The sequence below is a fragment of the Cervus elaphus genome, chromosome 5, assembly GCF_910594005.1.
Source record: "Cervus elaphus chromosome 5, mCerEla1.1, whole genome shotgun sequence".
Taxonomy (NCBI): Eukaryota; Metazoa; Chordata; class Mammalia; order Artiodactyla; family Cervidae; genus Cervus; species Cervus elaphus.
The window spans coordinates 116,265,721-116,277,930 of NC_057819.1; the positions used below are offsets into that span (position 1 = coordinate 116,265,721).

The 12,210-nt window shown below is 42.5% G+C and overlaps 1 long non-coding RNA gene across 1 annotated transcript; it reads left to right on the plus strand.

Annotated features, from left to right (window-relative positions):
• Nucleotides 1-5,294: 5,294 nt before the first annotated feature.
• LOC122695207 lies at nucleotides 5,295-6,590 on the plus strand. Its single transcript, XR_006341320.1, has 2 exons — nucleotides 5,295-6,251; nucleotides 6,398-6,590. It is a non-coding gene; the product is annotated as an uncharacterized LOC122695207 (long non-coding RNA).
• The last annotated feature ends 5,620 nt before the right edge of the window (nucleotides 6,591-12,210 follow it).

Below are 12,210 nucleotides of genomic sequence, written 5' to 3' on the forward strand. Positions count from 1 at the left end.
GCAGTTGCAGCACGTAAGCTTGGTATTTGTGGCCCATGGGCTTTAGTTTCTCTGCGGCATATGGAATCTTCCCAGACCAGAGATCAAAGCCCCTGTGTCCCCTGGATTGGCAGGCAGACTCCTATCCGCTGTACCACCAGACAAGTCCTGATATTAGTAATTTGTGTCTTCTCCTCTCTTTTTTTCCTTAGTTACCCTGGCTAGACGTTTATCAATTTTATGGATGTTTTCAAAGAACCAGCTTTTGGTTTTGTTGAATTTCTCTGTTGACTTCCTATTTTCAACGTCATTGATTTTGGCTCTGATTCTTTTCTATTGTTTCTTTTTTTTTTTTTTTTAGTTGGAGGCTAATTACTTCACAACATTTCAGTGGGTTTTGTCACACATTGACATGAATCAGCCATGGAGTTACATGTATTCCCCATCCCAATTCCCCCTCCCACCTCCCTCCCCACCCGATTCCTCTGGGTCTTCCCAGTGCACCAGGCCCGAGCACTTGTCTCATGCATCCCACCTGGGCTGGTGATCCGTTTCACTATAGATAATATACATGCTGGTCTTTCGAAACATCCCACCCTCACCTTCTCCCACAGAGTTCAAAAGTCTGTTCTGTACTTCTGTGTCTCTTTTTCTGTTTTGCATATAGGGTTATCATTACCATCTTTCTAAATTCCATATATATGTGTTAGTATGCTGTAATGTTCTTTATCTTTCTGGCTTACTTCACTCTGTATAATGGGCTCCAGTTTCATCCATCTCATTAGAACTGATTCAAATGAATTCTTTTTAACGGCTGAGTAATATTCCATGGTGTATTTTCTATTGTTTCTTTTCTTTTGTTGAATTTGGATTTAGTTTGCCCTTTTTGTTCTTGTTTCCTAAAGTGAAAATTTAGATTATTGATTTTAGATCTTTCTTCTTTCTAATAATATCTTCATTTGTTAATATAAATTTGAGCAATGGTTTTGCTAAATCCTACAAATTTGGATAAGTTGTTTTTGTTTTCATTTATTTCAAAATATTTGAAAATTTCTCTTGAAATTTCTCCTTTGTCCCATGTATTACTAGAAATATGCTGCTCTGTCTCCAAGTAGTTGGGAATTTTCCAGCTATCTTTCTGTTGTTGATTTCGAGTTTCATTCCATTGTGGTCTGAGGGTAGACATTGTATGACTTCTAATCCTCTAAACTTACTAAAGTGTGCTTTATGGCCCCAAATATGGTATACCTTGGTGATTGTTCCATGTGTGAGTTTGAGACCAATGTGTTGTTGGATAAGTAGTCTATAGATGTCAATCATATACAGTTTATTTACAGTGTGGTTGAGTTCAACCATGTCCTTACTGCCTGCTGGATCTGTCCATTTCTGATAGAGAAGTGTTAGAGTCTCCAACTGTTACAGTGGAGTCATCTATTTCTCTTTGCAGATCTATCAGTTTTTGCCGCATGTATTTTGACACTGTTGCGAGGCCCATACAAGTGAAGGATGGTTGGGTACTTCCCTGGTGGTCCAGTGGTTAAGAATCTACCTTGCAATGCAGGGGACGCAGGTTCAATCCCTGGTCAGGGAACTAAGATCCCATATGCCATGGGGCAACTTGGCAACTAAGACCTGATACAGCTAAATAAGTGTTTTTTTTTTTTTTTTAAGGATTGGTACATCTTCTTGGAGTATTAAGCAACAGTTAGAACTGGACGTGGGACAACAGACTGGTTCCAAATAGGAAAAGGAATACGTCAAGGCTGTATATTGTCACCCTGCTTATTTAACTTATATGCAGAGTACATCATGAGAAACGCTGGGCTGGAGGAAGCACAAGCTGGAATCAAGATTGCCAGGAGAAATATCATAACCTCAGATATGCAGATGACACCACCCTTATGGCAGAAAGTGAAGAAGAACTAAAGAGCCTCTTGATGAAAGTGAAAGAGGAGAGTGAAAAAGTTGGCTGAAAGCTCAACATCCAGAAAACTAAGATCATGGCATCCAGTCCCATCACTTCATGGCAAATAGATGGGGAAACAGTGGAAACAGTGGCTGACTTTATTTTTCTGGGCTCCAAAATCACTGCAGATGGTGATTGCAGCCATGAAATTAAAAGACGCTTACTCCTTGGAAGGAAAGTTATGACCAACCTAGACAGCATATTAAAAAGCAGAGACTTTACTTTGCCAACAAAGGTCCATCTAGTCAAGGCTATGGTTTTTCCAGTGGTCATGTATGGATGTGAGAGTTGGACCATAAAGAAATCTGAGCGCTGAAGAATTGATGCTTTTGAACTGTGGTGTTGGAGAAGACTCTTGAGAGTCCCTTGGACTGCAAGGAGATCCAACCAGTCCATCCTAAAAGAGATCAGTCCTGGGTGTTCATTGGAAGGAGCGATGTTGAAGCTGAAACTCTAATACTTTGGCTACCTGATGCGGAGAGCTGACTCATTTGAAAAGACCCTGATGCTGGGAAAGATTGAGGGCAGGAGAAGGGGACGACAGAGGATGAGATGGTTGGATAGCATCATCGACTCGATGGACATGGGTTTGGGTGGACTCTGGGAGTTGGTGATGGACAGGGAGGCCTGGCGTGCTGCAGTTCATGGGGTCGCAAAGAGTCAGGCACGACTGAGTGACTGTACTGAACTGAATGCCCTTTTTATCCCTGATAACTTTGCTTGCTCTGACATTGGCTTTGTCTGAAATTAATATATCTATCCTCACTTTTTTTTTTGGCCATGCTTTGCAGCATGTGGGATCTTAGTTCCCCAATCAGGGATTGAACCTGGGCAACAGAAGTGAAAGCACTGAATCCTAACCACTACACCACCAGGGAACTCCCTCCACTTTTCTGTTGATTAGTGTTAGCGTGATATATCTTTCTCCGTCCCTTTGCTGTGAATCTATATGGGTACTTATAATATTTAAAGTGAGATTCTTGTAGATAATATATAATTGGGTCTTGTTTTTTTACCCTCTCTGACCATCTTTATCTTTTAATTCGTGTATTTGGACCATACATGTTTAAGGTGATTATTGACATAGTTGTGCTCATATTTGTTATTATCTTCTATTTGTTACCTTTGTTCTCTGTTCCTTTGTTTCTTCCACACATTTTCTACCTTTTGTGGTTTTAAGTATTTTATATGAATTCATTTTCTCTCCTTTCTTGGCATATCATTATGCTTTTCTGCCCCTATGTTTTTTAGTTGGTTGCCCTATACTTTGCACTATATATTTACAACTTTCAAAAACACTATAACACTTCATGGGTTGTACAAATACTTTATAATAACAAACTATTCCTAATTCCTCCCTGCCTCTTCCTGCCCCTCCTATCATAGTTGTCATTCATTTCACTGATACATAGGCATACATATATATGTATATAAGCATACGACCGGGGTTCAATCCCCAGGTCGGGAAGATCCCTTGAAGGAGGGAATGGCAACCCACACCAGTATTCTTGCCTAGAGAATTCCACAGCCAGAGAAGCCTGGTGGGCTACTGTCCATGGAGTTGCAAAGAGTCAGTTGCAAAGAGTTAGCGACTAACACACACACACAAGCATACATAGTCAAATACATTGTTTCTATTATTATTTTGAACAAACTGTTATGTTAGGTTATTTAAGAATGAGAAAAATAATTTTTCTAAAAAAATAAGAAAAATAAATGTTTTCCTTTTACATTCACTTATTTCTTCTCCAGTCCTCTTCCTTTCTTTATGTAGATCTGAATTTCTGAGTTACCATTTTCCTTTTCTCTGCTGAACTTCTTTTAACGCATCTTACAAGATAGGTCTACTAACAACAAATTCCCCCCATTTTTTTTTGTCCGAGAAAATCTTTATTTCTTGTTCGCTTTTAAAAAATAATTTTATTTATTTATTTTTGGCTGTGCTGGGTCTTCATGGCTGCTCAGACTTTTCTGTAGTTGTGGCGAGTTGGGGCTACTCTCTGGTTGCAGCGTGCAGGCTTCTCATTGCAGTGGCTTCTCTTGTTGCCGAGCACAGACTCCAGGGCGCATGGGCTCAATAGTCGCGGTTTCCGGGCTCTAGAGCACAGGCTCAATAGTTGCGGTGCGCAGGCTTAGTTGCTCCTTGGAATGGGGAATATTTTTGGATCAGGGATTGAACCCGTGTCTCCTGCATTGGCAGGCAGATTCTTTACCACTGAGCCACCAGGGAAGCCCTCTTGTTCACTTGTAAAGGGTAATTTTGCAGAATACAGTATTCCAGGTTGGTATTTTTTCCCTCTCAAACACTTTAAACACTTCTTCTCTTCTTACTTGCATGGCTTCTGAAAAGTCAAATGTAACTCTTATCTTTGTTCCTCTATAGATCAGGAGTTTTTTTCCCCTCTGGCTTCTTTCAAGATTTTTCTCTTTAGCTTTAATTTTCTGAAGTTTGAACAGGATATACCTGTTCCTATTGCTGGGTTCTTTTGTGTGTATGTGTGTTTTGTTGGGTTTGTTTTTGGCAACATCAACATCTTGCTTGATGTTGTCTGAGTTTCCTGGATCTGAGACTTGTTGCCTGACATTGAGTTGGGGAAATTCTCAGTCTGTACGTACGCATGTATACATTTACTATCTTGCTGCAGCTGCACTGGGTCTTAGTTTCGGCATGCAGGATCTTTGTCATGTGGAATCTTTCGCTGAGCTCCATAGCACACGGTTTAGTTGCCCCTTGGTGGGTGGGATCAAACCCTTGAACCTGCGGCCCCTTGTATTGCAAGGCAGATTCTTAACCACTGGACCACCAGGGAAGTCTGAATTCTTAATCATTATCGCTTCAAATATTGTTTCTTTCTTTCATCTCCTTCTGGTAGTCTCACTATGTGTATATTGCACCTTTTGTAGTTAAACTCAATTCTTGGATATCCTGTTCTTTCTCTCTCTGTTTTACTCATCATTCTCTTTGCTTTTCAATCTTGGAAATTTCTGTTGTCATATTCTCAAGCTCAGAGATTGTTCCTCAGCCCTGTCCAGTCTACTAAGGAGACCATCAAAGGCATTCTATAGTTCTGTTACAGTGTCTTTGATCTCCAGCATTTCTTTTTTATTCTTTTTTAGACTCTCCATCCTTCTGCTTGTATTATCCATCTTTCTTGCATGGCACCTACTTTGTCTATTAAATCCTCAGCATCAGTTCAGTTCAGTTCAGTTCAGTCGCTCAGTCATGTCCAACTCTTTGTGACCCCATGGATTGCAGCACGCCAGCCTCCCTGTCCATCACCAACTCCCGGAGTTCACTCAAACTCATGTCCATTGAGTCGGTGATGCCGTCCAACCATCTCATCCTCTGTCATCCCCTTCTCCTCCTGCCTTCAATCTTTCCCAGCATCAGGGTCTTTTCAAATGAGTCAGCTCTTTGCATCAGCATATTAATCATAATTAAAAAAAATCCTAAACTGTTAATTCTAACATTCATGCCGTACTGGACTCCAATTTGTTCTGCCTCGTCAAACTGTGTTTTTTGTCTTTTAGTGTGCCTTGTAGTTATTTGCTGCAAGGCAGATATGAAGTGCTGGGTAAAAGGGATTATGGTAAATAGGCCTTTAGTAATGTGGTGGGAACGTGGGAAAGCATTCTGTAGGTCTGTGATTAGGTCTCCTCTTTTGGTGAGCCTGTCCTATTAGATTGTGAACCTCACCAGTACTTTTCAGGTTTTTCTCCCCACAGGTGGGGCAGGATGACTACAGGGGGCTGGAATTGTTCTATTCTCTCTTAAATTAGTCTCCGGTAAAATCCCAGCAGGGGGACTTCCCTGGTGGTCCAGGGGCTAAGACTACTCCAAATGCAGGGGGTCCAGGGTCCCATCCCTGGTCTGGGAACTATAATAGATCCCACATGCTACAATTCAGAGTTCTCATGTTGCAACTAAGATCCAGTGAACCCAAATACATAAATATTTTTAAAAAACAAAACAACTGCCTCCCCCTCTCCCAGCAGGTTAGGCTCTCATAAAATAGTTTCTCCTAAGGGCAAGCCTGTTAAAAAGAAAGGAATGCTCTAGGATATTTCAGAATGGTTCCTTTCCCCTCCCCGTGTCAGAGGCATGAGAGGATTTTTCTCTGATATTCACTGTGAGGACCTGGTAGAGCCCTTGGATATAAAACTCACAAAAGTTTGGGTCCCACTATAACTGGGTTCCCTTGGAGTTTTCAACTCCCAGACATGTCTACACTAAACTTCCAGCAATTTGTCAATCACAGTTCAGGTTTTCCTTCTGACATTGGTTCCAGTACAGGTTTCTGCTTAGGTAAATTGCGATTCTCTGTATCTGCCTGTCTGTCCTTCCAATTTTTGGGGTGGGGGGTCCACAATGGTTTGCCTTGTGACCTTACTTCTCTGGAAGATCAAAGAATGGTTGGTTTTTCATTTGTTCTTCTCTTTGCTTGTTTTTAGGACAGAATGAAGATTTCTAGTCTTTTTATATGCTGGACCAGAAACCAGAAGTCCTCTACTTCTTTTTGTTCTTTTGTTTTTTCCTTTGCTACACTATTTAATTCATTATTTTCCCCAATATGTATAACATAAAGTTTACTGTCTTAATCATTTGTAAGTGTGTACTTTAGTGATATTAAATACATTCATAATATTGCACTACTATCACTACCATTTATCTTTATAACTCTTCATTGTGTAAAACAAACTCTATACCCATTCAACAATTACTCCTTATTCCTCCTCCCTCAACTTCTGGCAACCATCATTCCACTTTCAGCCTCTATGATTTTTTTTAAAGCATGTAAACCTGTATGTGCGTCAAGAAGCAACAGTTAGAACCAGACATGGAACAACAGCCTGGTTCAAAATTGGGAAAGGAGTGCCAGGCTGTATATTGTCACCCACTTATTTAACTTATATGCAGAGTACAACATGCAAAATGCTGAGCTGGATGAATCACAAGCTGAAATCAAGATGGCTGGAAGAAATATCAACAACCTCAGATATGCAGATGATACTACTCTAATGATAGAAAATGAAGAGGATGTAAAGAGCCTCTTGATGAGGGTGAAAGACGTGAGTGAAAAAGTTGTCTTGAAACTCAACATTTAAAAATGAAGATGATGGCATTCATTCCCATCACTTCATGGCAAATAGATGGGGAAACAATGGAAACAGTGACAGACTTTATTTTCCTGGACTCCAAAATCACTGTGGATGGAGACTGCAGCCATGAACTTGAAAGATGCTTGCTCCTTGGAAGAAAAGCTGTGACAAACCTAGACAGCATATTAAAAAGCAGAGATAGCACTTACTGACAAAGGTCTGTCTAGTCAAAGCTATGGTTTTTCCAGTAGTCATGTTATGGACGTGAGAGCTGAACCATAAAGAAGACTGAATGCTGAAGAACTGATGTTTTTGAACTTCGGTGCTGGAGAAGACTTTTGAGAGTCCCTTGGACTACAAGGAGATCAAACCAGTCAATCCTAAAGGAAATCAGCCCAGAATATTCATTGGAAGATCTGTTGCTGAAGCTGAAGCTCCAGTACTTTGGCTACCTGTTGGGAAGAGCTGACTCACTAGAAAAGACCCTGATGCTGGGAAAGATTAAAGGCAAAAGGAGAGGGGGGTGTGACAGAGGATGGGATGATTAGGTAGTATCACTGACTCAATGGACATGAATTTAAGCAAACTGCAGGAGATAATGAAGGACAGAGGAGCCTAGCATGCTACAGTCTCTGAGGTCACAAAGAGTCAGACAGAACTTAGCTACTGAAGAACATCAACAAAACTAGAGTTCACGTATAAATAATCTGGAGGGAAATAGTCTAAATTATTAACAGTGGTTACTGGAGGAGGGTATTGGAGGCTTTTATTCTCAATGTTAAATTGTTCTGTAATTTTAAATGTTTCATGATATGCATGTGTTAGGGGAAGCACACTGATTGAAACCGCCCACCCTGGCCAGGCACCATAGTAACTATTTGCATGAGTTGTTTTACAACAGGAGGTCCTGGTAAGGAACACAGAACTAATAAGCCTCCACCAACTGGAAGAGTTCAGGAAAGGTCAAAAGGAGACACCACATGTCCGACAACCTCCCAGAATCCTCTCTAGCATCCATCTTGGCCAAACAAGGCGTGCACCACCAGGAAGGGCTCTGAGTCAGAATGATTGGCAAAAGACAACCTGGAAACTAATTCCGTCACCATAAAACCCAAGACTGCGAGCCATGTGACAGAGCTGTTCTCCTGGGTTCCCTTACCCTACAGCTCTCCACCCGGGCGCCCTTTCCAATAAAATCTCTTGCTTTGTCAGCACGTGTGTCTCCTCGGACAATTCATTTCCTAGTGTTAGAAAACAGCCTGGTTTCGGGGCCTGGAAGGGGTCCCCCTTCCTGCAACACATGTATTATTTTTGAAATTTGAAAATATAAAGGTGCCCGCAAATGTGTCCTCCCAGCCTACAAAGCATTCTCTGATCCACCTCAGAAAAAAGGGAGCTGTCTGCCTGTCCCATCCTGCCAAACTCCCAGACCATGGCTTCTACCTCCTGCTTCTCTTGCTTGTCAGCCCTTCCTTCCTCACCTCCTGTCACCTGGCTTTGGGCCCAGGTGCCTGGGAAAGAAACAATTTTTTGAGGTCACCATGTGGCCTGCCAGCCCAGCAGGCTTTCCACCACGTGACTTGACTTTGTTGAGCAAATTTCACCCACTATCTTCAGATTATGTCTCAGTGTTTTCCATTCTCCAGACTCTTATTCTCTCAAGATATTTCCCCTCTCTCATCTCTGGCCCAGCTCTTACTTTTCCTCAGCAGTCAGAGTAAATGTTTCCAGGTAGCCTTTCCAAACCCCTGTCTCCTCTGCTGTGGAGGAGATTCCCTGTAGAATACAGGTCACTCTTGAAACCTGACTCCATATGGACCGGAAGTCCTGTGAGGGTTGGGATGGCATCCACCTGCTTCTGCTATTGACTCACCTACATGGAAAGATTCCCAATTTACCTCTTTGCAGGCAACTCCTCCTGTATATAGCTCCCAAGTAAATCACTTTAATCATGTCATCCTCGGTTCTAGAACCTGCAATTACTCCCTAGTGCCTACTGAATCAAATCCAAACTCTTCCTCTTGTGTATATTTAATTACATCAAAATTAAAGACTTCCGTTCAATGAGGTGGACAAAGTTAAGAGAGAGATGACAAAATGGGAAAATATATTTGCAAGGTCCAAAACTAACAAAGGATAGACTCTTTCAGATCTCCTGCAAATCAACCTCCAAAAAGGCATCAGTAGAAATATAACACAATGATATAAAAAGACTGTTTATGTAAGAGGAAATGTGAAAGACTAAATGTCAAGTGCAGAGATGCTCAAACTCTTTAGTGAGTGACCAGACAAATGCAAATAAAACAACAATGAGATGATACCTCAGTCGGGGTAGGAAAAATCAGACAGCTGGATAACATCAATCATATGGGAATATAGGAATTTTCTGCTCTGTGTGTGGGAGTGTGCACTGGAGCAGACACTGAGGAGAAAAATATGTCTGTACTTAGTCAAAAGGAGACATATATTTATAGCTTATGACCTAGCAAGTCCACTTCTAGCTTCTACGTATTTAACCCAGAGATTCTCACTGAGTCCATAGGTGAGCAGGGCTGAGGGTGTGCACTGAAGCACTGCTTGTTACAGGGGAGTTGGGTGCAGTTGGAGGTCCCTCCCTGGGATAGTGGAGAGGCCAAAGCCGGGGGTAGCTCCCACAGCGATGAAAACACCTCAGTGTTCACAGGGCAACCTGACTGGATCTTAAAACCATAGTGCTGGCTGAAAGGAGGACCAACAGAACAAGGCCTAGAACACAGTGCTGGTCATGTATAGAGATCAGGTCAGTTCGGTCGCTCAGTTGTGCCCGACTCTTTGCGACCCCATGGACTGCAGCACACTAGGCTTCCCTGTCCATCACAGCCTTGTTTAACTCAATGAAACTATGAACCATGCCATATAGGGCCACTCGAGACGGACGGGTCATGGTGGAGAGTTCTGACTAGACGTTCTGACACCACTGGAATCAGGGGAATGGTAATGGTCCATTGGAGAAGGGAATGGCAAACCACTTCAGTGTTCTTGCCTTGAGAACCCCATCAACAGTGATGTATAGAGATACACACACTGTATGGTCAGGCCACTCAACACTCAAGGCTGTTTTCTTACCTTGTGTACATCCCCTGCCCGGCCAGTGCCTGCTTCACTTCACATGATTGACCTTCCTACGTACTTGCCCCAGGGCCCAGCTAGTGATAGCTTATCAAAAGGGTGGTGAGGGGCATGCCTCTCTGCTGGTTTCCCTGGTAACTAATGACAAACCATTTGTCAGTTCCCCCAACTGGCAATCTCCTCTTCCCCATTGGAACAAAGACTGCAGCCAAGTCCTGCCTACTGTCCGCTATACATGGTAGGGTGTTGCTCTAGGACTTCGCTTCAGACGTGTAAGCTCCCCCATCCATTAAACCACTGATGTGCCTATTGCTGACTCCAGACTCTTTCTTTAGACTTGAAGCTGGGCTAGCACAGCGTTTGTAGCCCAGTAGGGTGCAGCCCAACACACATATACACACACACTCACATACTCACCCCAAACCAACTGAAAACAGACATTCTGAGAAATCTGGTTCTGGATTGGATAGAGACGATGGTCGTGCAGTTGGGCAAGAAAATGTATAATGTTAGGGGTATGCATAGCTGAAAAATATAGGGGTAAAATGGCACAATGTATGAAATTTACTTTCTAGTGGTTCAGCAGAGGGGAAAAAGATGAAACAAATGTGTTGTACGCAGGGATTTAAGCAAGATTTTAAGGTAAAATCTTGATAAGTTTTGAATCTGAGAGATGAATATATGGGGGGTTGTTGTACTATTGTCTCTATTTTTGTGTATGTAGTAAAAATTTCATAGTAAAACAAAATAGCATCAATTTTGATATATATTTTCAAGACTATGTTCACCTAGTCCTTGGCGTTTCAGTGGTTATGACTCTGTTTCCAGTGCAGGAGGCGCAGTTTTAACCCTTGGTCAGGGAACTAAGATCCCACATGCGGCGAGGCAACTATGCCTGAGCACACACGAGTAGGGAGTCCATGTGCTGCAATGAAGATTCTTTGTGCTGCAACTAAAACCCAACACAACCATAAAAATAAACAAATTTATTAATTTTTAGAAAAAACCTGCCATGGTTTCCTTTTATTTTTTTAAGTAGAAAATGAAGACAAAGGGGAAGGAAGGACAGAAGAGAGAAAACAAGAGTGATCAATGAAAATCCCATTTGTCCTCAGGAGGATAATTAACTTTTTGCACCTAAAGTCCAATAGAAGGAGGAGGACTTCCCTGGTGGTCCTGTGGTTAACAATCTGCCTGCTAGATCCCCGGTCTGGCATGGTCCCACATGCCTCGGGGCAACTCAGCCCCTGAGTCCTAGAGCCCATGCTCTGAAACAAGAGAAGCCACTACAATGAGAAGCCCTCGCACCACAGCTAGAGAATAGCCCCTCCACTCGCTGCAACTAGAGAAAGCCTGCACACACCAACGAAGGCCCAACACAGCCAAAAACAAATAATTAAAAAAAAAAAAAACAGAAAGAAATTGATACCCCCTATTGAACTGAACTGATACCTCTACCACTATGGCATTTTAATTACGTCTGTCTAAGCCTCTCCCCTTCCTTCCTGTGCCCACCTTACTTTTCCACCTGGCTGTCACCATGATGGCCACATCACCATATGCCTCCCTTAGAAACAGGAATGCCCTTCTGCTTACTGAGCGCCAGCACTGAGCTAGGACTCACTGGTGTGTGATCTCAATTCATCCTCTCAGTAACATTGTGAGTGAGGTCAGTCCCTCGTCCTGGTCTCCATTTTACAGATGCAGAAGACTGAGCTCAGGAATGTGGTTCTTAGCTGGAATTTCAAACAGCTTGGTCTCAGATGCTCAGGATCCCTTGACTATACCAAGGTGATCCGATTGATTCTTCATCATCATCATTATTTTTGAATGAATGAATGTGAAGTCACTTAGTCGTGTCCGACTCTTTGCGAACCCATGGACTGTAGCCTACCAGGCTCCTCCATCCATGGGATTTTCCAGGCAAGAGTAGTGGAGTGGGCTGCCATTTCCTTCTCCAGGGGACCTTCCCAACCAAGAGACGGAACCCGGGTCTCCCGCATTGCAGACAGACGCTTTACCATCTGAGACACCAGGGAAGCCCATTATTTTTAGGG